Source organism: Grampus griseus (genome assembly GCF_964374135.1).
Source record: "Grampus griseus genome assembly, chromosome: 10".
In the NCBI taxonomy this organism is placed as follows: Eukaryota; Metazoa; Chordata; class Mammalia; order Artiodactyla; family Delphinidae; genus Grampus; species Grampus griseus.
This window is the reverse complement of record NC_139004.1, coordinates 95230088-95257607: the sequence shown is the minus strand read 5'-3', so window position 1 is coordinate 95257607 and position 27520 is coordinate 95230088. Positions and strand designations below refer to the sequence as shown.

At 40.8% G+C, this 27520-nt stretch overlaps 1 protein-coding gene across 2 annotated transcripts in view; it reads right to left on the bottom strand.

Annotated features, from left to right (window-relative positions):
- GRM7 (glutamate metabotropic receptor 7) overlaps positions 1-27520 on the bottom strand; it is a gene marked incomplete at both ends in the record, with an annotated part of 839503 nt that overhangs the window by 141631 nt on the left and 670352 nt on the right. The window lies entirely within an intron of this gene.

The window sequence follows — 27520 nt, the reverse complement described above, 5'->3', positions numbered from 1 at the left end:
GGTATCCTGTGTATATTATTTCTCAGGATTATTGTATGTTATGTATCAACACTTTTTCCTCTGTAAAAATTATTTTCATATATTTTTTATAAGTGATAGGTAGTATCCATTCTCTACCCTAATCATGATTCTTGGAAACATTCTGTCTAAAACTTTTTTAGGAGTTGCTTTGTCATCTTGCTTTGCATGTGACAGAAACAACCAAATTTCCTTGTCAGTTGCATTATTCTTGATTTGAACTTTCACCAGACCTTCCACATTTGGAAATGTCTAGTAATAAATTAACCACAGACACTGTAAGTCTCTTCATTTCCCTCTGACTTTTCCCTGAAGGATTTGCAATCAGCTACAGACCTTCTCAGAGCCCCGAGGGGAAGAACTCTATCACACTTGGACAGTATCATTAGCACAACTTTCCATTTATACCAAGATTTCCAGACCCTTTCTAATTAAAAAAAAAAAAAAAAAAAGGCAGCTTCATGAGGCTCTTACCCAAAAGTCCAAAAGGAATAAGAATTAATTATCTAGGACTGAATGGACTAATGAGGGAAACTGTATTGTTATTTGTTTGCAATCTTGTTGATGTGGCCTAATGTCCTGTTTTTTGAATAGATAAGGCAACTCTTTCTTCCTCCTTAAGCTATCTGTAATAACTCAGAACAGATTTAGTAGGTTCTGCTTTTATAAACTGAAATGAAACATCTGAAATGCTATCTCATTTGCACGTTTTCACTGACTCTCCCACCCCAAATTCAGAAACTCTTAGTGAATTTTCTTACTTTACATAACTGTAACATTACTGCATAGTAAGAGTCTGTCCCCCTTTTTTCCCAAATATATAATAGGAAATACTGGTTATGCACCCAAAGCCTCGCATGGTATATTATATTTGAGGATGATATTTGCTTAATCAGGTATGGCAAGCCACATTGAAGGCAATAAGATTGACTTTTATGGAGTCCTCACAAGAAAAAGAGTTTGGTACCTGGTTTTAGGGGTCTCAGCATTACACAGGTGTTAAGGAATGTCACTTTCTGGCAGGCCAAGAATACTGAAATAACTCAGGAAACTCAGGAAAGAAACTTACCCACATTTATAAATACTGGAGGGGAAATCTGGCAGGCTTTCCCTTCAGTATTGGAGTGGCCTCCTAGCCTCAGAATGGCAAATGATAGAGCCTTTAAAGGTCCAATCTGGCATTCCTTATGAACAGTTCTAGCAGAGCGAACTTAAATTGTTGCAGACAGTAAATTAATACTAGCTGCACCTATGTCAATAACCAGGCCAAACCTCATGAGACCGGTCTTGTTTATAATCAAGAATAATCGGATAAACAGCAAGGTCCTACTGTGTAGCACTGAGAACTATATTCAATATCCTATGAGAAACCATAGTGGAAAAGAATATTAAAAAAAAGAATGTGTGTGTGTGTGTGTGTGTGTGTGTGTATGTGTGTGTATACACACACACATACACACATGTATATGTATAACTGTATCACTTTGCTGTACAGCACCAATTGATACAACATTAAAAATCAACTCTACTTCAATTAAAAAATACTAATCTTTTTTTGACATTACTTTGGTCCAAAGGCAAGAAGAATAAGAAAATTGAGAATATGCAAAAAGATGAAAATGGAAAGCTATGCATTTTTCAGAGCAAGCCCTTCTAGGTTACCTGATCTGGCCTTTCACTGCCTTTGAGCTATTTTACCCTCTGTAACTTACAGTTAACTAACTGTAATGCAAAATAATTCTTGTTTATAGACAAAGAGATAAATTCCGTGCAGTATGTCCAGGAGTGCACTTGACATTTGACTCCCCAGGCCCCCACAGCAAAAGCCAATTTTGTGTCTATTTGTACATTCATTTCAACTTTTCTTTATTCCATACAAATTTGTGCCTCTTTGATTTCTCTTTTCAGGTGGTTTTACTATCTGCGTGGAGCCCACGTTAATAACGTGATGAGTTATATAATAAAATCTGAAACGTGTACATTAACATTTGTTTAAAATCACTTGCAAAGTTGCATTGTTTTCAATAGTATCAAATTAACTTGCATCCCACCTCCCTGCTTGATTGAAGCTCATGACAATACACCACAATATTCAGAAGGAAAACAGACAAAATCCTTTCATTCTAGAGCTTATACTCTAAAGGAGGGAGAGGAATGATGAATAAAATAAGTGTATAAATTATATAGTGCACCTGAAGGTGACAGTGCCACGAAGAAAATGAAAGATGCCATCTCTGTGAACTGCTATGCTGGAAACTGAACGCACTCGCACAGTTTTTTTCTCTGGGAGGTAACAAAACTTAGAAGGATGATTCTTCAAATCATCCTTCATCAAATAGGATGATTTTAGTCCTATTTCTGGCCTATCAGGGGTTTTGGTCTCTGTGACGTGTATCATAACGTAATATAAATTTGGGGGCTGAGGGCAAATAAGCAAAAACAACAACTTCCGCTACGTGACACACCATTTTAACAAGTGATAACCTGCCTTTCCCCAGATTACAAAAGGCAGCCTCAGACTAGTAGATTTTACTTCTGATTGGACAGATAGATTCTTTTTTTCCATTAAGTAAGTAAAGGTTTTGCACTTGAACGAGTATGATATGTATCCGGGTCTTTGGGAAAGAAATCTGAGCACTTTTGTATCAACTCAAAATAGTCAAGTTTGATTAAAAGGCACATATCTGGGCATTAGAGCCATACTCAGGGGTAGTTGTAACTAGACAGAATTTCTTTCTGAGGTACAGCTGACATCACATTTTTGAAGGAAGTCGGACGTCTGCGATTTTATGTCTCATTTCCCATACAAAGAGTTCACAAGATATCCCCTCTTTGGACAGTAGATGCTTTGCTTATCAGAGAACCTAAGACTTCTAAAAGTTTAACTTACTCACTCATACCCTCCTGCCAACAAGCCTCTGGAAATAGTATAGGGGCTACAATAACGACTCATAGTTGGTAGCGATGGCAGAAGAACCTGATTTTCTACCAGAAACGTCAAAGCACAAAACTTGAAGCTTCAAAGACTTTCACGTTGACTACCAGCCTACCTTAGAGAATTCTAGCTTATAAAAACGTAATTTCTTGTGAAATAACTTTCTTTATTATGAAACAGTAGCAGGCAAATTAACTACAACTGCATCTCCATAAAGATTTCTATTCCAAGAGTGGAAATTTCAGAAAATCAATGGAAGGTTAATTATGCATGAGTAGTTCCCTGATGCTGAACGCGGGGACGCAGGGGGCGGGACCGGAGATGCGTGAATTGCTGTCTCTGTGAGACAGCATCTCCCCTTCTGGAGGCAGGCATATGATCTGTAAGGAGTCACAGGGGGGAGCACGCTGACTTTCACTTCTTTCTTTTTCATCTCTTCTGGAGATGATAATTGGAGGGATGGGTACTGAATGAATGTGAAGAATGAAATATGACAAAACAGAAAAGAGCTGCGTTAAACCTTGGTGTTCATTTTGTTTCCTTTCTTTCGCACTGTGAAAAGCCAGATTCAAAATGTGCCACTGACTGAGAAGAGGGCGATGCTGCCACTTCCCCCATGTATTCTTGAGTGAAATTCCACTGCAAAGGCATCAAAAGCAGGGCTGCTTATACACATCATCACTTTTCAGACTGGCTCTCCCCTTATCTTTTTTTCCAAAGATAAGTATTGAACACACATAAAGTGACAGTTTTCTTGGTCTGTTAGGTGTGTGTCCTCTGATAAGACCTCCTGAAGAGATGCTTGACTCTGCTGGCTGCCCATCAAATATGTTTCCTTTCCTCCTTCTAGCATGATTGATTTTTTTTTTTAATCTGCCCACCTCAGCTACCATGATGGTTACTGACCAGTCTTACCCAACCAACATGTGGCATGACCCTGGCAGCTACTACTGGTCCAGGGAATGGCATGAATTCTAAATTAGCTTAACAAGACTGATGGGAAGTAGTTATTTCGTGTGAACGGGGATGAGGGTCTCTCTCTTTCCGACTGGACAGCAACAAAGAAGCTGTTACTGGCAGCATCTTGTGAGCGTGAATGCAGACAGCAGAACACAAACATGGAAAGAGGCTGAGATCCTGATGGCCTGTGGAGACACTGACCACACAGTACCCGAAGCCTGGCCACCTCTGGACTTCATGAACACACATCTCTTTGGTACTGAAGCCATCTTGAGTCAGATTTCTTTGTGGCCCAAAACATATTAACTATATAAAAGATTTAATGTACCTTTTCTCCAAGAATTCAATTTCAGCAGGTTATATCAAGTAACTAAATTTCTGAATGGTTTTCTTCTCCAAACTTCTATTTTTGCATTTTTTTCACTCAGCATGCAATTATTTAGCACCTGTAGTCTGCCAAATACTGTACTTTGATACACAGAGCGAGATACAGCCCCTACTCTACCTAACTTGCGGTTTCATGTAGGTGTTCTTAAGGTTTGGGGCACCAAAGTCCTCTTTGGCAGTCGAGGGAAACCTGTGGACCCCTTCTCAGAACATTGCCTTCAGATGCATAGGATAAGATACACAGCATGACCAAAGGAGAAGATATGTTAAAATACAGTTAGGAAAGTGCTTTTAAAACTGTGATATTCATACTGAAAGTGATGAAGGAGAAAAACCTGCAGCCAAGACTACTCTACCCAGCAAGGATCTCATTCAGATTTGATGGGGAAATTAAAACCTTTACAGACAAGCAAAAGCTGAGAGAGTTCAGCACCACCAAACCAGCTTTACAACAAATGCTAAAGGATCTTCTCTAGGCAAGAAACACAAGAGAAGGTAAAGACCTATAATAACGAACCCAAAATAATTTAGAAAATGGGAATAGGAACATACATATCGATAATTACCTTAAATGTAAATGGACTAAATGCTCCCACCAAAAGACACAGATTAGCTGAATGGATACAAAAACAAGATCCATATATATGCTGTCTACAAGAGACCCACTTCAGACCTAGAGACACATACAGACTGAAAGTAAGGGGATGGAAAAAGGTATTCCAGGCAAATGGAAACCAAAAGAAAGCTGGAGTAGCAATTCTCATATCAGACAAAATAGACTTTAAAATAAGGACTATTAAAAGAGACAAAGAAGGACACTACATAATGATCAAGGGATCGATCCAAGAAGAAGATATAACAATTGTAAATATTTATGCACCCAACATAGGAGCACCTCAAGACATAAGGCAAATACTAACAGCCATAAAAGGGGAAATCGACAGTAACACATTCATAGTAGGGGACTTAAACACTCCACTTTCACCTATGGACAGATCATCCAAAATGAAAATAAATAAGGAAACACAAGCTTTAAATGATACATTAAACAAGATGGACTTAATTGATATTTATAGGACATTCCATCCAAAAACAACAGAATACACATTTTTCTCAAGTGCTCATGGAACATTCTCCAGGATAGATCATATCTTGGGTCACAAATCAAGCCTTGGTAAATTTAAGAAAATTGAAATTGTATCAAGTATCTTTTCTGACCACAATGCCATGAGACTAGATATCAATTACAGGAAAAGATCTGTAAAAAATACAAACACATGGAGGCTAAACAATACACTACTTAATAATGAAGTGATCACTGAAGAAATCAAAGAGGAAATCAAAAAATACCTAGAAACAAATGACAATGGAGACACAACGACCCAAAACTTGTGGGATGCAGCAAAAGCAGTTCTAAGGGGGAAGTTTATAGCAATACAAGCCCACCTTAAGAAGCAGGAAACATCCAGAATAAACAACCTAACCTTGCACCTCAAGCAATTAGAGAAAGAAGAACAAAAAAACCCCAAAGCTAGCAGAAGAAAAGAAATCATAAAAATCAGATCAGAAATAAATGAAAAAGAAATGAAGGAAACAATAGCAAAGATCAATAAAACTAAAAGCTGGTTCTTTGAGAAGATAAACAAAATAGACAAACCACTAGCCAGACTCATCAAGAAAAAAAGGGAGAAGACACAAATCAATAGAATTAGAAATGAAAAAGGAGAGGTAACAACTGACACTGCAGAAATAAAAGAGATCATGAGAGATTACTACAAGCAACTCTATGCCAATAAAATGGACAACCTGGAAGAAATGGACAAATTCTTAGAAATGCACAACCTGCCAAGACTGAATCAGGAAGAAATAGAAAATATGAACAGACCAATCACAAGCACTGAAATTGAAATTGTGATTAAAAATCTTCCAACAAACAAAAGCCCAGGACCAGATGGCTTCACAGGCGAATTCTATCAAACATTTAGAGAAGAGCTAACACCTATCCTTCTCAAACTCTTCCAAAATATAGCAGAGGGAGGAACACTCCCAAACTCCTTCTACGAGGCCACCATCACCTTGATACCAAAACCAGACAAGGATGTCACAAAGAAAGAAAACTACAGGCCAGTATCACTGATGAACATAGATGCAAAAATCCTCAACAAAATACTAGCAAACAGAATCCAACAGCACATTAAAAGGATCATACACCATGATCAAGTGGGGTTTATTCCAGGAATGCAAGGATTCTTCAATATACGCAAATCTATCAATGTGATAAACCATATTAACAAATTGAAGAAGAAAAACCACATGATCATCTCAATAGATGCAGAGAAAGCTTTTGACAAAATTCAACACCCATTTATGATAAAAACCCTGCAGAAAGTAGGCATAGAGGGAACTTTCCTCAACATAATAAAGGCCATATATGACAAGCCCATAGCAAACATCATCCTCAATGGTGAAAAACTGAAAGCATTTCCACTAAGATCAGGAACAAGACAAGGTTGCCCACTCTCACCACTCTTATTCAACATAGTTTTGGAAGTTTTAGCCACAGCAATCAGAGAAGAAAAGGAAATAAAAGGAATCCAAATCGGAAAAGAAGAAGTAAAGCTGTCACTGTTTGCAGATGACATGATCCTATACATAGAGAATCCTAAAGATGCTACCAGAAAACTACTAGAGCTAATCAATGAATTTGGTAAAGTGGCAGGATACAAAATTAATGCACAGAAATCTATGGCATTCCTATATACTAATGATGAAAAATCTGAAAGTGAAATCAAGAAAACACTGCCATTTACCATTGCAACAAAAAGAATAAAATATCTAGGAATAAACCTACCTAAGGAGACAAAAGACCTGTATGCAGAAAATTATAAGACACTGATGAAAGAAATTAAAGATGACACAAACAGATGGAGAGATATACCATGTTCTTGGATTGGAAGAATCAACATTGTGAAAATGACTCTACTACCCAAAGCAATCTACAGATTCAATGCAATCCCTATCAAACTACCACTGGCATTTTTCACAGAACTAGAACAAAAAATTTTGCAATTTGTATGGAAACACAAAAGACCCCGAATAGCCAAAACAATCTTGAGAACGAAAAAAGGAACTGGAGGAATCAGGCTCCCTGACTTCAGACTATACTACAAAGCTACAGTTATCAAGACGGTATGGTACTGGCACAAAAACAGAAAGATAGATCAATGGAACAGGATAGAAAGCCCAGAGATAAACCCATGCACATATGGACACCTTATCTTTGATAAAGGTGGCAGGAATGTACAGTGGAGAAAGGACAGCCTCTTCAATAAGTGGTGCTGGGAAAACTGGACAGGTACATGTAAAAGTATGAGATTAGATCACTCCCTAACACCATACACAAAAATAAGCTCAAAATGGATTAAAGACCTAAATATAAGGCCAGAAACTATCAAACTCTTAGAGGAAAACATAGGCAGAACACTCTATGACATAAATCACAGCAAGATCCTTTCTGACCCACCTCCTAGAGTAATGGAAATAAAAACAAAAATAAACAAATGGGACCTAATGAAACTTCAAAGCTTTTGCACAGCAAAGGAAACCATAAAGAAGACCAAAAGACAACCCTCAGAATGGGAGAAAATATTTGCAAATGAAGTAACCGACAAAGGATTAATCTCCAAAATTTACAAGCAGCTCATGCAGCTCAATAACAAAAAAACAAACAACCCAACCCAAAAATAGGCAGAAGACCTAAATAGACATTTCTCCAAAGAAGGTATACAGACTGCCAACAAACACATGAAAGAATGCTCAACATCATTAATCATTAGAGAAATGCAAATCAAAACTACAATGAGATATCATCTCACACCAGTCAGAATGGCCATCATCAAAAAATCTAGAAACAATAAATGCTAGAGAGGGTGTGGAGAAAAGGGAACACTCTTGCACTGCTGGTGGGAATGTGAATTGGTTCAGCCACTATGGAGAACAGTATGGAGGTTCCTTAAAAAGCTACAAATAGAACTACCATATGACCCAGCAATCCCACTACTGGGCATATACCCTGAGAAAACCGAAATTCAAAAAGAGTCATGTACCAACATGTTTATTGCAGCTCTATTTACAATAGCCCGGAGATGGAAACAACCTAAGTGCCCATCATCGGATGAATGGATAAAGAAGATGTGGCACATATATACAATGGAATATTACTCAGCCATAAAAAGAAACGAAATTGAGCTATTTGTAATGAGGTGGATAGACCTAGAGTCTGTCATACAGAGTGAAGTAAGTCAGAAAGAAAAAGACAAATACCGTATGCTAACACATATATATAGAATTTAAGAAAAAAAAAATGTCATGAAGAACCTAGGGGTAAGGCAGGAATAAAGACGCAGACCTCCTAGAGAACGGACTTGAGGTTATGGGGAGGGGGAAGGGTGAGCTGGGACAGGGCGAGAGAGAGTCATGGACATATACACACTAACAAATGTAGTAAGGTAGACAGCTAGTTGGAAGCAGCCGCATGGCACAGGGAGATTGGCTTGGTGCTTTGTGACAGCCTGGAGGGGTGGGATAGGGAGGGTGGGAGGGAGGGAGACGCAAGAGGGAAGATATATGGGAACATATGTATATGTATAACTGATTCACTTTGTTATAAAGCAGAAACTAACACACCATTGTAAAGCAATTATACCCCAATAAAGATGTTAAAAAATAAAATAAAATAAAAAAATGTAAAATAGATAGCTAGTGGGTAGCAGCTGCATAGCACAGGGAGATCAGCTCGGTGCTTTGTGAACGCCTAGAGGTGTGGGATAGCGACGGTGGGAGGGAGAGGCAAGAGGGAGGAGATATGGGGATATATGTATATGTATAGCTGATTCACTTTGTTATAAATCAGAAACTAACACATTATTGTAAAGCAATTATACTCCAATAAAGATGTTTAAAAAAAATAAAAAATAAATAAATAAATAAATAAAAAACTGTGATATTATCATATATTTGCTTCTTTATTAATGCCTTAGATAATAAGATCAAGACGGCGGGTTTAATAGCCAGCAGAATTACAAAGTAATGATGAACATCAATGACATACTGAGGTAGCTGTAACAAGTATAATGTGGTCTGAAGACATCTGTGAGTTTTTAACACGTGCAAAGACCCTGTGGCAGGGCAAAACATGGAAAGTATTGGGGATTAAAGACGCTGTAGCCGGATCACAGAGAAACAGCAAACGGGTATCAATGAGGTTACATCGGTGAAGACGAGTTGCTTCTCTCTGTCTCTCTCTCTCTCACACACATACACATACACACACTAAAATAACTATAATAAGGAAATAGCACATGAAATGGCAATGAAATAACTATAGAAAGGAAATTGCAGATGCAGCTTTAGAAATGAATGGTTCTATTCATCAATTCAGTTAAACACCAATTTTCCCAGAGACACTATAATCTCTAGTCAATTATAATAAAAAAAAAACCTTGATTGAGATGATATGGACAAATTATAAGACATTTTCTCAGTTAAGAATCATAGACTTAAGATGATGGTAAGATCCATTTTATGGACGGGGAAACTGATGTCCAGAGAAGACAGCACACTTGCTGGAAGCCACACGGGTAGACAGCTGCAGAGCCGGATCCAAGCCCTGGTCCTTTCATTCACTGTCCTCCACTGCTTCAGAACACCCAGCTCAAGAGGACAGGCATAACTAGGTCATTTGTGTTGCTAACCGAGAGCTTTTATTGACAACTAAGAGCTCTAAGGAGAAATTCAAACAATTATCAAAATCTCAACTTGTCCTCCTTTCGGCCCCATCTCCCACCTCAACCCCTGAGATGCAGAATGAGAATTGCAGTTGGTGCATCTCTCATCTATTCTACACTGTTTTCTGTGATAAAGAAAATCCATTTCCCACTAAATTAAAATTGCTTTTTCATCCTAACCAACACTATACCCCTGGTACACACCAGAATAAAAATAAATTGATTTTTAAGTAGCCACTGGAAGAAAAGAACAAAAAAGAAGCATAAAAATCATGGTGCCGTTGTGTGCCTTTTGAACAATTTAACTATGAAAATGGATTCCTTTCCTGGAGACAGCCATTGTAGCTCCACGGTGGCAGCATTTCTGGGCAGTTCATCAGCTTCAGTAAAAACCTCAGTTGTCCAGATATTTTGTAGGACTGATGCTAAATGACCTGTTTGTTTGAATTTTTGCTAAGGTAATAAAACAGCTGATGAAATACACCACTCTGTCATTCAAAAAACGGGAGTGACTTGCAAAGGGCCTGGACAACCTTTATCTCCTCACTAGAAACACATACCCCAACCATGTTATGTCAGGGTCTGAAAACCCAGCAACCAGCTGTGTGCTCCTGAAACAACAGTTGGTAAGTGACAATCTCACCTCGGGCTGCATGGGTTCAAGTTGCCAGTTATCCGCCTGAACTTCAAGAGACCAAGATCCTTTGTCAGTTACTCTCTCAACTGTCCTTCTGACAATCTGTCCTCCACTTTCACAGTCACGTAAAGCCTGCTTCTCTATGTGATGCTCTGCTAGTCACTGAGCCTGCATCTTTCTTTCGATACTGAGCAAGCACAGCTGTCCCTGTGTCAACCTCTGGGTAGAGGAGCGGAGAAAGCTCCCACTACTAAAACTCACAGCCGGTGTTAGTGCAAAAACGGAATGCTAATGTTTTCAGGTCCAGGATTTCTCATCACTCATCCAGGATATAGGAACTAAAGTTTAAACATATGTCCATAACATATCATCAGGTGATGCTCTGGACAGCTCTGGGGATGTACCATAGCCAGTAAGAAGCAAACATCTTAACGTCTTTTAGTTTCAGGGTTTTAAAAAAAGAAAGAACAAAAGACTGTGTAAAATTCCCAGCGTTTAATTTTATATGGCAAATCTTACTTTTATAATTTAAAAAATTCAAGAAGGACTTCTAAAAACGATGAAAAAGCCATTAGCAAAGATACTGAGGTGCTATCAGCGCATTATGAGAAACATAATTTACGTGAGCGCCAGTCAAATGAAATCAAGGCTGCCAGTGATGATGGGACCCAGGCAGGTCACTTCCAATCTGAGTCTCTGACCTCAGATCTGTAGAATAGAAGAACTGGGCTAGATTACACCCACAGTTCAAATGTCTTGTGAGTGGAAATTCTCTTCCAAGTGGCCTATATGAAGATTTAAGGGAAAAAAAAACTTCAGTCCTTGCATTCTGGCCCTTTCCTTTCATTAACTCTAGATATCTTCATAAAATCCAAACTGGTAGTCCTTCTGGAAAGACAAATTCGCGTTTCCAGTCATCACTGCTCCATTTTTAATCCACCAAAGTCAATTATTGATTATTCCACTATGGATACAAAACGCTTATTTTTGCAGCAGGGAGCAACTCTCTGCCCTGTGCAGAAGTGTGTTTATCTAGCCCACTCTGAAGTGTGCTTCACTAACTACAGAAGTGTCCATAGGATTTTCAGAAACTTGAGCAAAGGTCGCAACTTTTAAAATTAATTTTACAGGTGTTCCAAGGATTAAAAAGTTCTAGTTGGTTTAATGCCTTCTGAAGGACAACTTCAAGACCCTGTAAACAAAGCTCATGAGCAAGAGACCCCTTTGGTGGTAACTGATTAAATGTTTTAAAGAAAGTATCCTTCCTCTATTGGAAGGGTTGGGGGCATTGTGTCTTTACTGAGGAGGCTGGATAAATGGGTGGGGAATATGACCTAAGTGTACGTGTGTTATCAAAGGACAGGTGGGTGGTGACAGCATATCCTGAGGCGGAACCAGTGCTTGCCCGACATCCCTTGCATCTCCCAGACACTCTGTCACCCTCCCCTGCTACTGCAACCTCTGAAGTCACGTGTTCCACATAGCGTAAGTAGACGATAGAGATTCACTACCCAGCCCTCGTCAGACTCTACTTGGTCGGCAGCCACTGGGATGTGCGGATTTGTCTTCATACCCTAGCCTGGATTGGCTAATACAAGTCTTTCCATCTTTACATTAGATATTGATGGCTGCAGAACAGAATCTTGAGATCCAGAGAAGGTACTGATTTGCATGCAAATTTTACTGTTTAACAAGGCTCAACACCTGGCATTGATGGTCAAGGGGAATTCGTCCTCTGGTCTTCCTGACAATCTAGCTCTCTCTCACCCTCCATCTGTTCAGGGTAGTAGGAAGCAGAAAGAGAAGGGAGATACTTGCTGTCTTGCACATAATAAGGGGTCTGTTGCCCATCCCGGAACTTCTCCTTTTCCTTCTCTGTGATTTGTCCTGGTCAGCTGGAGAGCATGTTGAGATGCCTGTCCTAGTTTTCCTCCACCCCTGGTACCAGCCAGCATTATAGGCTCTATCTGTTGAAAGGTGCAGTTTTCACTTCTAATGCCAGCCATGGCTCCAGCAAATAACATACTTTAAAATCTCATGCTCATGGAAACGAGCAAAAACACTGAGCCACGCCAAGAAACAAAGCAATTAGAAGCCTTCCTATGAATACCATCTAATGGATGGAGTCATCATACCCTTCACATATGCTAACAGCCCTAAGGAGCAACGTGCTAAAACCGGTACAGCCAACTGTAGTCAAGGAAGGCAACTTACTAGCCCACTGGACTGCAGGGGTCCGCAAACTATAGCCTGTGGGCCAAATCTGACCTGCACAAAAAGCTAAAAATGTGGGTTTTTTTACATTTTTAAAAGGTTGTAAATAACAAATAAGCAAACAATAGCAATCATTTCACTCTTAAAATGGTGCCCTCTTCTGTCATTTTAAGTTTTCTCTCTCTGCCGTAATCACTGTTTCCGCCATACATTCAGAGACACCCTCCCTCAAGCCTATACCATTCTCCACCTACCACTCAGGCCTCTTACAGAATCATTACAGTATTTGGTGAAAAAAAAAAGGAACAAAAGCACAACAGGGGAGAGGAAGGGTAAAGGGAAGTATCTGGCAGCTCAGTGTGAGTTGAACAGATCATGTTTACCCTCTGAACCCTTCTCATCACTGATTCATCTTAAATATCACCTCCTCGGTGAGGCCTTGCCTGACCAAATCTGAAGTCGCACTGCTCTCTCCAGCCACCCTCTATTCCCATTCACCAGTTTCTTCAGAACATGTGTGACTATCTAAAATTATATGTTCATTTTTCTCCCTCACTAGAATGTAAGTTTCATGAAAATACAAGCCTTGTCAATTTTGATCACTGTACTCACAGCCTAGACAGTGTCAGGCGCAAAGGTGCTATTCCTAAATACATACTGAAAGAATGAATGAATGAATCAATCAACAACTGACTAAACAGATCATTTCTTTGCAGTAAAAGTCAATGGACCATATAAGATGAGAAAGTGTGGTCCACATCAGAAACACACACACACACACACACACACAGAAAGGAAGGTCAGGAAATAGAAGGCAACTTTACCCCTCCTTCCACAGTGAGGTTAAATTGATACTTCTAACCCCTTGAGAGGTGAGGCAACTCACCATCTGCTGGTTTTCCCAGATCGTATATTTCATCTTGCTTGTGGTGTGAGAGCCCTGAGCACTGAGGAGAGGCTGCAACGCTGCAGCAGAGGCCCAATGGTGCTCAGGGATGTATCTGGAATCTCCAGTCAGCCCTGGCTGCAGCTCACCTCTGCAACCTGCTTTGGTCTGATATGTTTGTGATGCGTTTTCAGGATGAATACTGCCCAAGGCCAGTCGAGGAGACAGGTCTGAAGTTTCACCTTTTTGGAAATGAACCCCGATGTTAGTCCAGCCACTTCTATATTTACATAAAAGATGGTGATAGGGCTTCCCTGGTGGCGCAGTTGTTGAGAGTCCGCCTGCCGATGCAGGGGACACGGGTTCGTGCCCCGGTCCGGGAAGGTCCCACATGCTGCAGAGCGGCTGGGCCCGTGAGCCATGGCCGCTGAGCCTGCGTGTCCGGAGCCTGTGCTCCGCAGCGGGAGAGGCCACAACAGTGAGAAGCCCACGTACCGCAGAAAAACAAACAAACAAACAAACAAAAAAGATGGTGATAAATAAATGAACTCATTAGAAAACCAAGACAAGGGTAATCACTCTACCGTAGGCTCTCTGTGAACTGAAAAGATGATGTCTTGGTCATCTCTATTCTCAGGGCCTAGCACAGTGGCAGGACGCAGGGTACCATTGTGCAGGTTACACATAAAACTCCACGGAGTGGAATTCTCATCACAGGCTGTGTGAATGGCAGCCCCAGGCATTGTGCAGGATACAACTGCAAGGCCCCACGTTGTGGTCCTGATGCACGGCAGACAGCACATCAAGGTGCTCTATAAAATGTGCTGAATGGATTAGGGGGAAGGAACACCTGGGAGGCTCATTTGTTTTTCTGGGAACTATCTCAGGTGGCCACCAGGCAGGTGGGAGGGCCTGAAATACCCACATCTTTTCAGAGAGAGGAGGAAAAATTAGGGTCAGGATCTCTGGGACATTGCCCACAGGATTTCCTACTTCAGGGAAGTTGTAGAACCTTGCCTACATAATTGAACTGCTAAAATGGGTTCCCCAAAGGTAGGAATGCGTGATGCTTATACTGTGAGTAAATCACTTTGATTCACTTTTTTTTCTCGTCCCATGCATTGCGTCAAGGGTATAGTTTCAAAAGTTCTAGCAAATGTGCAGGTGATTATGAAACCTCTATCTGGCCTTTTTGACCCTCTGTTTTCCCCTCTACAGTTTCCTCCTTACAAGCAGTAAAGCGGTCTTTCTAAAACATACGTCATATGACATCCTCTGAAGCCTCCTACTGCTACCCATCTTGCTCAGAATGGATTCTAAAGCCCTGGCTCTCTCGCTGACTCCATCTCCTACCTCCATCTTCTACACTCCAGCTTCTGTTTCTCAAGCCAATCACGCTCTCCACTGAGGGATTTTCCCATGCTGTTCCCTCTATCATTTCATTTCAGGCAGGTTTCAGGTTGAAGAGCACCTCCTCCAGGAAGCCCTCCCTGACCACCACTATCTAAAACAGTCCCTGACAAAGTCACACACTCTTCCACACTCTTCTTTATTTCCCCCATTTCTTCTTATCATCCGTTTATTTGTAGACTGTCTTACTATTCTAACAGAATGTAATTTCCATGAGGCCAGAGAATTGTCTTGTTTTCTGTTTTATCTCCCAAACCTAGAAAAGTACCTGGCACATGGTAGGCTTTCGAAAAAATATTTGTGGGACGAATGAAGAATGAATGCTTGAAATTGGAAACTGTCCAAAATAGCCAACTGAGTAAACAGAAAATCACAGGAAAACACTGCTACGAACATGGAACCATTCTCTCACTATCTGCTACTTGATTAAGCTGCACTTAAGAAAAGGTCAGAGAAGAAATCCCGTGGGGCAGTTGCCAGAAGCAATGAGTGCTTCAAAATAGTATTTGAAATGCCAAACTGTTATTGTCAAATCAAAGCTGTAGAGATGCTGTTATATTGTATTTAAATTACTGCATAGTTATGGGTGGGAGCCCTAGTGCCTGGTCCCAGGTCAACTCAGGTTTAACTGTTTCTAGACTGAGTTCCAGGGCAGGCTTGGTGCAAGAATTCAGTTTCCTTGTGTTTCCCATCACAAACTGGCTTCTCACGAGTAGTAGGAAAGTGGCATGTGCATAGGTGTGTAAAGGAGTAAGGAAAGATGAAGGTTTTCTTATTTTAAAAAATATGTATATGTGTATATATATATATATATATATATATATATGAGCCCTTATAAAATTTTAGAAAATGTATTCAAGCTAGACAATGATGATGCTAATACTACAGATAAAAATACCTAAACTTTATTGAGCATTTAATACTTTTAATATGTACAGGCACTATTTTGAGTATTTCACATGAAATAAAATGGATGTCAGTTGATCCTTTAAAAATCTAAGTCAAGGGCTTCCCTGGTGGCGCAGTGGTTGAGAGTCCGCCTGCCGATGCAGGGGACGCGGGTTCGTGCCCCGGTCCGGGAAGATCTCACATGCCTCGGAGCGGCTGGGCCCGTGAGCCATGGCCGCTGAGCCTGAGCGTCCAGAGCCTGTGCTCCGCAACGGGAGAGGCCGCAACAGTGAGAGGCCCGCGTACCGCAAAAAAAAAAAAAAAAAAAAAATCTAAGTCAAATGATTTTGCTTTCATACAAAACCCTCCAAAGGCTTCCCATCTCATCCAACCTGATTCACATGAATTGATGCTGTGTTCCCTGTCCTTCTATGCCCACCTCCTACTATGAACCTCCTTACAAATACTGCTCTCCCTGTTCTCTCAAACATTCCTGACATCCTTCTGCCTCAGGACCTTTGCACTGTTCTTCCCTGTACCTGGAATCCTCTTCTCCTAGATCTCATAGCTTGCTTCTTGACATCTTTGCTCACAGTTCATCTTCTCAGTGAGGCCTTCTTTGAGTACCTACTCAAAATTGCAAATACTGCCCTCCCGCCCCCCATATCCTGGCACTTTTTAAACTTTTTTCCATATTATTTGTCATAGTCTGACATTCTCTATAGGTTTCATACATTTATTTAAAATGTTTCTTCCCTTCATTGGAATGTAGACTGAAATATTAATCTCTTTGGCTTCCTGCTATTTCCTCAGCATATACAACCATGCCTGGTGTGTGTGTGTGTGTGTGTGTGTGTGTGTGTGTGTGTGTGTGTGTGTGTGTGTGTGTGTGTGTGTGTGTGTGTGTGTCCCCATATATATGGAATGCATATATGCATACATATACATACATATATAAAATGAATTAACTAATTCAATTCTTATGATAATCTTTTAAGATAAATATTATTGACATTCTCATTTTGTAAATAAGGAAGTCGACACACAGAAAGGTTAACTAATTAAACCAGGGTAATGATCATAAGAGACTACTATGAACAAGTATACACCAAAAAATTGGACAACCTAGAAGAAATGGAAAATTCCGAGAAGCATACAACCCAGCAACAATGAATCATGAAGAAATACAAAATCTGAAATGGCAAATTACTAGTAAGGAGATCAAATCAATAATCAAAAACCTCACAACAAAGAAAATTCCAGTGCCATATGGCTTCACTGATGAACTCTACCAAACATTTAAAGAAGAATACATAACAAATCCTTCTCAAACTCCTCAAAAAACTGAAAAGGAGTGAACACTTCCAAACTAATTTTACAAGGCCAGCATTCCCCTGATGCAAAAACCAGGTAAGGACACTACAAGGAAAGAAAATTAGAGATCAATATCCCTGATGAACATAAATGCAAAAATCCTTAACAAGATATTAGCAACCAATATTCAACAGTACATGAAAAGGATCACACATCATGATTAACTGGGATTTATTCCAGGGTTCAACACACACAAATCAAATCAATCAATGTGATCTACCACATTAACAAAATGAAGAATAAATATCCCATTATTATCTCAATAAGTATAGAGAAAGCATTCAACAAAATTCAATATCCATTTATGATAAAAAGTCTCAACAAACTAGGTATAGAGAAAACATATCTCAACATAATAAAGGCCATAATGACAAGTCCACAACTAATATATGGAAAAAGCTAAAAGCTTTTCCTCTAGTATCAGAAACAAGACAACGATGTCCACTGTCACCACTTTTATCCAACACAGCATAGGAAGCCCTGGCCAAGAAATTAGGAAACATAAATAAATGAAAGGCTGTCAAATTGGAAAGGAAGAAATAACTATCTCTATACGCAGGTGACATTATGTTACAGAAAATCCTCAAGACTCCACCAAAAAACTATTAGAACAAATAAACTAATTTAGTAAAGTTGCAGGATACAAAATCAATATACAAAAATCAGTTGTATTTCTATATACTACCATCAAACAATCCACTTACAACTGCATGAAAAAAAAATACCTAGGGATAAATAAGTAGGTAAAAAATCTGTACACTGAAAACTATAAGATTTTAATAAAAGAAACTGAAGAATATACAAATAAATGGAAAGCTCTTTCGTACTTATGGCTGGACGAATTAATATTGTTAAAATGTCCATACTACCCAAAGCAATCTACAGATTCAGTGCAATCCCTATCAAAGTTTCAATGACATTTTTTCACAGAAATAGAAACAACAATCCTAAAATTTTATGGAACCACAAAAGATACTGAATAGCCAAAGCAATCTTGAGAAAGATGAACAAAACTGGAAGCATCACACTGCCTGCTTTCAAACTACATTACAAAGCTACAGTAATCAGAACAGTAGGGTACTGGCAGAAAGACACATAGATCAATAGAACAGAATAGAGAGTCCAAAAATAAACCCACATGCACATGGTCAATTCATCTATGACCAAGAAGCCAAGTATATACAATGGGGAAACAATAGTCTCTTTAATTAAATGGTGTTGGGAAAACTGGACAGCCATATACAAAAGAATGAAACTGGATTCCTATCTTATACGGTATACAAAAATCAGCTCAAACTGGGAAAACACTAGAGCTTAAGACCTGAAAGCATAAAGCTTCCAGAAGAAAACTGGAGGTAAGCTCCTTGACATCTGTACTGGCAGTGATTATTTTGCATTTGGCTTCAACTACGAAGACAACAAAAGCAAAAATAAACAAGTGGGACTACATCAAGCTAAAAAACTTCTGCACAGCAAAGGAAACCATCAACAAAATGAAAAACAACTTTTGTAATGGGAGAAAATCATATATAAGAAGTTAAAATCCAAAATATATAAAGAACTCATACAACTCAATAGCCAAAAAAACCCCAAAACAAAACAAACCCAAACAATCTAATTAAAAAATGAGCAGAGGAACTGAATAGACATTTTTCCAAAGAAGGTATACAAATGACCAACAGGTTAACAAAAAGGAGCTTGACATTACAAATCATCAGGGGAATGCAAATCAAAACTACAATGAAATATCACCTCGCATCTGTGAGAATGCCTAGTATCAAAAAGACAACAGATAACAAGTGTTGGTGAGAACGTAGGGAAAAGGGAACACTTGTGCACTGTTGGTGGGAATGTTAACTGGTACACCCACTATGGAAAACAGTATGGAGGGTCCTCAAAAAATTAAAAATAGAACTACCATATAATCCAGCAATTCCACTTCTGGGAATATATCTAAAGGAAACAAAATCAATATTTTTAACAGGTACCTGCACCCCATGTTCATGAGAGCATTATTTACGATAGCTAAGTCATGGAAACAACCTAAGTGTCCACCAGTAGATGAATGGATAAGGAAGATTTTATATATATATATATATTTATATAAGCATACATATGTATGTATATATGAAAAAAAGAAAAAATATGTGAACAAAATAGCCGTTAAAAAGAAGGAAATCCTGCCATTGCTCACAGCATGGATGGACCTTGAGGGCATTACGCTGAGTGAAATCAGTCAGTCAGAGAAAGCCAAACAGTCTCTTGTAGGATCTCTCTTATATGTGGAATCTAAAAAAAAAGAACTGAAAGAGACAACAGGTGATTGCCAGAAGTGGTGGGGAGTGAATTGAGTGAAGATGATCAAAAGCTATAAACGGGCTTCCCTGGTGGCGCAGTGGCTGAGAGTCCGCCTGCCGATGTACGGGACACGGATTCGTGCCCCGGTCCGGGAAGATCCCACATCTGCGGAGCGGCTGGGCCCATGAGCCATGGCCGCTGAGCCTGCGCACCCGGAGCCTGTGCTCCGCAATGGGAGAGGCCACAACAGTGAGAGGCCTGCGTTCAGCAAAAAAAAAAAAAATCTATAAACTTCCATTTATAACATAAATAATTTCTGGTATGTAATATACAGCATGGTGACTATAGTTAACAATACTGTGCTGAAAGTTGCTAAGAGACTACATCTTTAAAGTTCTTATCATAAGAAAAGAGAAAACTTGTAACTATTTGAAGTAATGGATATTAACTAAACTGATCGTGGTAATCATTCTGAAATATATACATATGTCAAATCATTCCCGTTCTGCACCTTAAACTAATATAATGATATATGTCAATTCTATCTCAATAAAACTGGAAAAATTTAAAATTAAAAAAAAAATTTTAAATAATCCAGATTAATAAAAAAAGGATCTGATCTGTTTAGACATCCATTTGTAGTTCCTAAGAATATCCATTTTTCCATGCCCTCACCATCATGTGAATTTTTGGATTTTTCCATCAGCTTTACTCTTCTGGAGACTGAAAATAGTTTGTGAGATGGGACACTTTTATATATTCAATGGTAATCAATTTCAATAAATCACTTCCCCAATCAATTCCTTCAGTTTAGAAAGCCCTTCTCTGTCCAACAATGCCTAGTCATCCATGAAGATTTGCTTTGTCTGTGTCGTCTTCATGCATATATTCCTCCAGCAAATTCTCTCTCTCATTTCTCACTATAAACCTACTTTCCTATGGTTTTATATTTTAGTGATTTTTGCAGGTATTAGTTTACATGGCTCTCTCCACTTTTAAACTGTTTATTTAGGGGAGGGGCTATATCTTACTCCAAAACAGATTCATTCATTCGTTCATTCATTAATTCATTCAACCCACAGGGATTCATTGAGTGTTTATTAGGGCCAGTCACCATTTGGGGTCCTAGGGATCCAGAAAAGAACCAGACAAACCAAGTGTACGGGTGAAAAACACATAACACAACAATAGCTGACATTAGGTACTGATGAATGCTAGGGCGGAACAGAATGTAACTGGGATGGAGAGAGCTTGGATGGAGGAGAGTTAAAAGACCCCTCTGATATGAGTCTGTAAGCTGGGAGCTGAGTGATGAAAAAAGGCAGCATGAGAAGTTCTCGGTGACAGCAGCCTTGACAGAGGGCACATCTGTGCAGAGGTCCTGGGAAGGAAATGGTCTCAGTATGTTAAGCGAAGAAATAATTTCAGCAAGACGAGAGGGAAATCACTGAGCATGAGATGCACATGAAACAAGGATCCAAGAGATAGGAAAGCACCAGAGCATCCGAGGCAAGGACATCAAACTTCTTTGGTCAAGATCCAGATGATAAATATTTCCGGCTCTGCAGGCCATACTATCTCTGCCACATCTACTCAAGTCTGTCCTCGTAGCATAAAAGCAGCCATAGGGAATATGTAAATTAATAAACATGGCTGTGTTCCAATCAAACTTTACTTATAAAAACAAGCAGCTGGGGCTTCCCTGGTGGCGCGGCGGTTGAGAGTCTGCCTGCCGATGCAGGGTACACGGGTTCGTGCCCGGTCCGGGAGGATCCCACGTGCCGTGGAGCGGCTGGGCCCGTGAGCCATGGCCGCTGAGCCTGCGCGTCCGGAGCCTGTGCTCCGCAACGGGAGAGGCCACAACGGTGAGAGGCCCGCGTACCGCAAAAACAAACAAACAAACAAAAAACAAGCAGCTGGTTGGATTTGGCTCACAGGCCATAGTCTATGACCTTGATCTAAGTCTTACAGGCTCTAAGGACGTGCATAAATACTATTCTAATTTTGATCGTGGCAGGGAGGTAAAAATAATAAATTATGATTATCAATGGGAAGCCACTGGAGAACTTTTCTTTTAAAAACGAGGGATAAGATCCCCTGTTGGTGGGGTCTCTGGGCCTAGCATGTTACAGGCACTTAAAAATGGATTGCTAAATAGCAGAGACCATTCTAAAAGAAAAGGAAACTATTTTAAAATCCTCTCTCCTAGAATGTCTAGCTCAGAGGTAGTAGGCACCGGAGGGGAAAAAAAGATGGTGTCATTATGGGGAAAAAACCTTTCATATTTGCTGTTTCCGTACATCTACTAACCTGTTTTTTCCAGAACTGTGCAATGGGAGGCACTGGATCAAAAAAACTGACTGTTGGTTATAAGCCAAGCAATCAACTAGAACATAACAGCTGAATGGAATGCACAGACATGTTAGAGAGACGATTTTCAATTTTAGGTACCTGAGGACCCATTACAGACATTGATGCTTCTGTATCAGGCAGACCGACTGCCAGCATCACTCATTAAGAAATCATTTCCTTACATTTTCTTTTTGTAACAGCTGTAGTGGGAAACTGGATTTCTATGCCAAAATGAAACGATAGTCCCTTCCATTTCCCAGAGCTGGTTATTGGGATTGAAAATTTAACGAGCTTGCTTACAAATCATCCGCACAGCTCTTAACCCCGGAATCAGATGGTGAAGTCTCCTTCTCTTACGTAGGTCTTCCTAGAGTGTTCAGTTCAACTCCTGTGTCGGCAGTTTGCCTCTGTTTGTTGTGTATAAGCTTTTGTGCCGTATTTTCAACAGCGGGAAATCTGAAGATTGTGAGCCCATTTCCCACTACGACATAACTGGGTAATGTCCCGATTTCAAAACTATTACAAAAATGCCAAAGACCTACACACTTATCTCTACCCCTGTCCACCCAGCAAGGATTCTGGGAAAAGGGGATTAAAAATTAAATTAAATTTCACTACACAAATGAAAACATTTGGGTGGTTCCTTGCCTCTAGTTAAATTTCTTAAAATACAATTGCATAACCTACTTCTAGCTCTCAAGATCTGGAACATTAAACAAGGAGATAATAATCCGATTACTGGGTTAAAACGAAGCACCTCATTCATCTGGCACATGATCCAGCACCAGGCAGCAGCCCCTCACCACATCTACAGGGTAATCTGGCCATGGCATCCGAACCTAGTCACTTGGACAGGGCCCTGGGAAGGTTACTGGAGAAACACGATGGAACTGGTTGAATTGAAAGACAGATTTAGCCAGCGTACATATCCGGTCTTGGATGCTAAAACCCGGGGCTTTGGGTCTGCTAGCCAGAATTTCCCAGGTGTGAAAAACTGACTCATATATAAATCAAGCCTCTTTGGCAACAGTTTTAGCTTCTTGGAAGTGAGAAATCAGAAAAGATCATTGCTTCGAAGTTCAGAGGTGAAGATTGGAGAGCCTGTGATACAGGAAAGAAAATAGGACTTTTTGTTTCATCAGTTAATTGTCTACCAATGGATTTTTACTGATGACCCAGTGTGCCTGAAGTTCCTCCTTCACGTATATAAAGATTTTATTTTTTTTTTGCGGTACGCGGGCCTCCACTGTTGTGGCCTCTCCCGTTGCGGAGCACAGGCTCCGGACGCGCAGGCTCAGCGGCCATGGCTCACGGGCCCAGCCGCTCCACGGCATGTGGGATCTTCCGGGACCGGGGCACGAACCCGTGTCCCCTGCATCGGCAGGCGGGCTCTCAACCACTGCTGCACCAGGGAAGCCCCTATAAAGACTTTTGAACCCTCAAGGAATTGCTAATTGAGTGGCACAGGCGTGTCCTTTAAATTCCTTGCCACACTGTGCTCTCAGCCTGGCCCTACAATTGCTCTGTTGACTACCTGTGGCTCCCCTCTCTTCTCAGATACCCTTATGTGCCTGAGATGTGAATGGGAAAATGTCACTTCTATTCAATCAGAGTTGAGAAATTCCACATGAGCCCTCCTTCAAGTCTGTAATTGGATTATCATTTATTTGAGACCATTCCCTTCCTGATGCACTGACTTCCCAATGGCTTTATGTCCCAACCCAGGCAGACGTGGAGAGTCAACTGTATTGCTGGGCAGGGGTAGAGGGCTACCAAAGGCACAGGCTAACAAGCTGGGCTCTCAGAGGGTGGGAACTCCATAGCAGACAACATGCACCCTGATTCTCAAGACAAAGGGCCAATCAGCTGAGGACAGCTTTATTCATTAGGAACTGCTTCCGGTTCAAAAGCCCCCGTCACCTTTGGAAAAAGAGGGAACGGTGGCAACACAGTGAGAATACCCAAAGCACGGGGAAATGTGTATAGACGGTATTTCTACTATATAGATACTCTTCAAAACAAACTCTTACTAATACCCATAATATATATCAACTACTGAATACTATCAACTGCAGTTTCACCTGCAGGTCCCTCTCTTTACCTGGGGAGGGAGAGTGTAGACTGGAGGCAGTGTTTCAAAGTCTCCACCCAACCAACCATCCTACGAGACAGGGGAGTGAGCAGAATTGCAATTCCCAAGTCCATCTAACTTTCTCTGGTGTTGGAGGTTTGCTGGCCCCTTCACCAAAAGGGAAGAGAAGGAAAGTACATGGCTACCAGCTCTGATCCAAGTTTTTCATCCAACAGACTGTTTTCAGTCTTCCCCACCCCTCAGGTTGCATACTATCATGGATCTAAAAGTCTGGTTATAGGAAAAACCCATTTAAATCTTTACTGGTAACCACCGTCTGTCTGCCCAGGACAGAACTTCACATATTAACTGTAAAATGTTCTGCACCCAATTCCAACATATGGGACTTCTTTTCCCCCAGTACTCTGACACCTGCAGGATATCCTACAAATCAACTCAGTTCTGATACTATGGAAGATAGCATCATATTCCAGGTCAAGGGCTCAGTCCCATGAGACTGCACCCCCGACTGCACTTCAGATGCCAACTGCTCGTCCAGGTTGTCACCTGTGCTTCTGACCTACTGGCTATAGACTGGAGGTCCCAGCAGCCCCCTCCTTGGGTTGGATTATTTTGCTGGAGTGGCTCACAGAACTCAGGAACATTGACTAATTAGATGACTGTTGTTTTCTTTTCTTTTCTTTTTATAAAAGAATATAACTCAGGAATGGCCAGAGGGAAGATATGTATACATCACAGGTATGGGGAAAGGGAAATGCTCTTGGAGCGCGCCGCTCTCCCCAATTCTCCAAGTGTTAACCAACCCAGAAGTTCTCCAAACCCCATCCTTTTGGGATTTTACGGAGGCTGCAGTAAGTAGGCACGATGAATAAATCATTGCTCAATGCTGACTGACCCAGAGGTCAGGGGTGGAAATAGAAGTTGTAACTCTAATCACAAGCCTGGCTCCTGGCAACCTCTCCCAGAGGCCCAAAAGGTACTTCATTAACATAACAAAAGACACCTTTCCGGCTCTCCTAGCTTAGGAAATTCCAAGGGTTTTAGCAGCTCCATGCCAGAAATGAAATGAAGATCAGATACATATTTCTTATTATAAATCACAATGTTACAACTATCATGAAACCATTACTCATAGGCCATGAGTAATCTTTCTAAAACATAAATCCAGCAGCATCACACCCCTGCCCTAAAACTCACTGAAGCTCACACCCCAATTCCTTAAAAAACAAGGTCAAACATACAGGATCCTCTAAGATTTCACCTCTACCCACCTCTCCAGAGTTAGCTCTTGCTTTCCCTCTAAGCCGCACTACAGCCTCTACTTACAGTTTCCCCAAATGCATGACTAGTTCACCTTCTGTTCACCCTCCTGCCTTGACTTAGACAGAAATTTTTGCTAAGGGGAGCCTAGGATGGAAGGTGACAGTTCTCCTTTCATGAGCATTTACCATTTGTCAGAGAATGTGTGAGGTGTTCTCTGCACTCTCATTTATACAATTCTAGTTTTATTTCCGATGCAATTTCTTGTGTCAGCACTGTGCAAATAGGCCAATAGGTATAAGAACACTTATTTATTTATTTATTTATTTATTTTGCTGCATTGGGTCTTTTCTGCTGCACGCGGGCTTTCTCTAGTTGCGGCGAGCAGGGGATACTGTTCGTTGCGGTGCGCGGGCTTCTCGCTGCGGTGGCTTCTCTTGTTGCGGAGCACGGGCTCTAGGCACGTGGGCTTCAGTAGTTGTGGCTCGCGGGCTCTAGAGCGCAGGGTCAGTAGCTGTGGCACACGGGCTTCGTTGCTCCGCGGCATGTGGGATCTTCCCGGACCAGGGCTCAAACCTGTGTCCCCTGCATCGGCAGGCGGATTCTTAACCACTGCGCCACCAGGGAAGTCCCAGAACACTTAATTATTAAGTTTCAAGAAAAAGGAGGAAGACGAGAAGGGTTTCTGTGCAAAGCAATTTTTAAAGGCTTTATTGATGTATAACTGATATATAAGAAACTGCACACATTTGAAGTGTGCAATTTGATGAGCTTTGACATATAGACACACACATGCTTGAAACCATCACCATAATCAAGAAAGTGAACACATACATCACCCTCCAAATTTCCTTGTGCTCCTTTGTCATTCTTCAGCACCACCCCCAGCCTACAACTGATCTGCTTTCTGTTACTATAGATTAATTTGGATATTAAAAAGGATTCGAGGGCTTCCCTGGTGGCGCGGTGGTTGAGAGTCCGCCTGCCGATGCAGGGGACACGGGTTCGTGCCCCAGTCCGGGAAGATCCCACATGCCGTGGAGCAGCTGGTCCCATTAGCCATGGCCGCTGAGCCTGTGCGTCCGGAGCCTGTGCTCCACAACGGGAGAGGCCGCAGCAGTGAGAGGCCCGCGTACCACAAAAAAAAAAAGAATTTGATATAAATGGAATCATACCTATACACTCTTTTTTGATCTGCATTCTTTCACTCAGAGTAATTACTTAGGATTTATCCATGCTGTTGGACGTATCAATACTCTGATGCTTTTTACCGTACAGTAGTATTCCATTTTATGAAGAGACTGTAATTTGCATATCCATTCAGCTATTGATGGGTGCTTGGATTGTTTCCAGTTTTGGATGCTTAAAAATAAATCTACGGGGCTTCCCTGGTGGCACAGTGGTTAAGAATCCGCCTGCCAATGCAGAGGACACGGGTTCGAGCCCTGGTCCGGGAAGATCCCACATGCCGTGGAGCAACTAAGCCTGTGCACCACAGCTACTGAGCCCACATGCCACAACTACTGAAGCCTGTGCACCTAGAGGCTGTGCTCCGCAGCAAGAGAAACCACTGCAATGAGAAGCCCACACACCTCAACGAAGAGTAGCCACAACTAGAGAGAGCCTGCACACAGCCAAAAATAAAAATAAATAAATTAAAAAATAATAATAAATCTTTTTACAAAAATAATAAATCTACAAAAAAATTGACGTGCAAGTCTGTGTATGGACATATTCTTTCATATCTCACGGGTAAAGATAGAGGACGAATGGCTAGAGTTTTACGGTAGGTGCACGCTTTTCATTTTAAGAACCTGCCAAACTATTTTTCAAAGTGACTATACTATCTTTGACATTTCCACCAGCAGAGTATGAGAGCACCCATTGTCCCACATCCTCACCAGCACATGGTATCATCAGTCTTTTCAATGCTGTGCTAAACAATTTAGAGAACTCATGTGTTCTTAAACAAACATAGAAGGAATAATTATACCCATTGTGCAGATGAAAAACCCTAGGACCG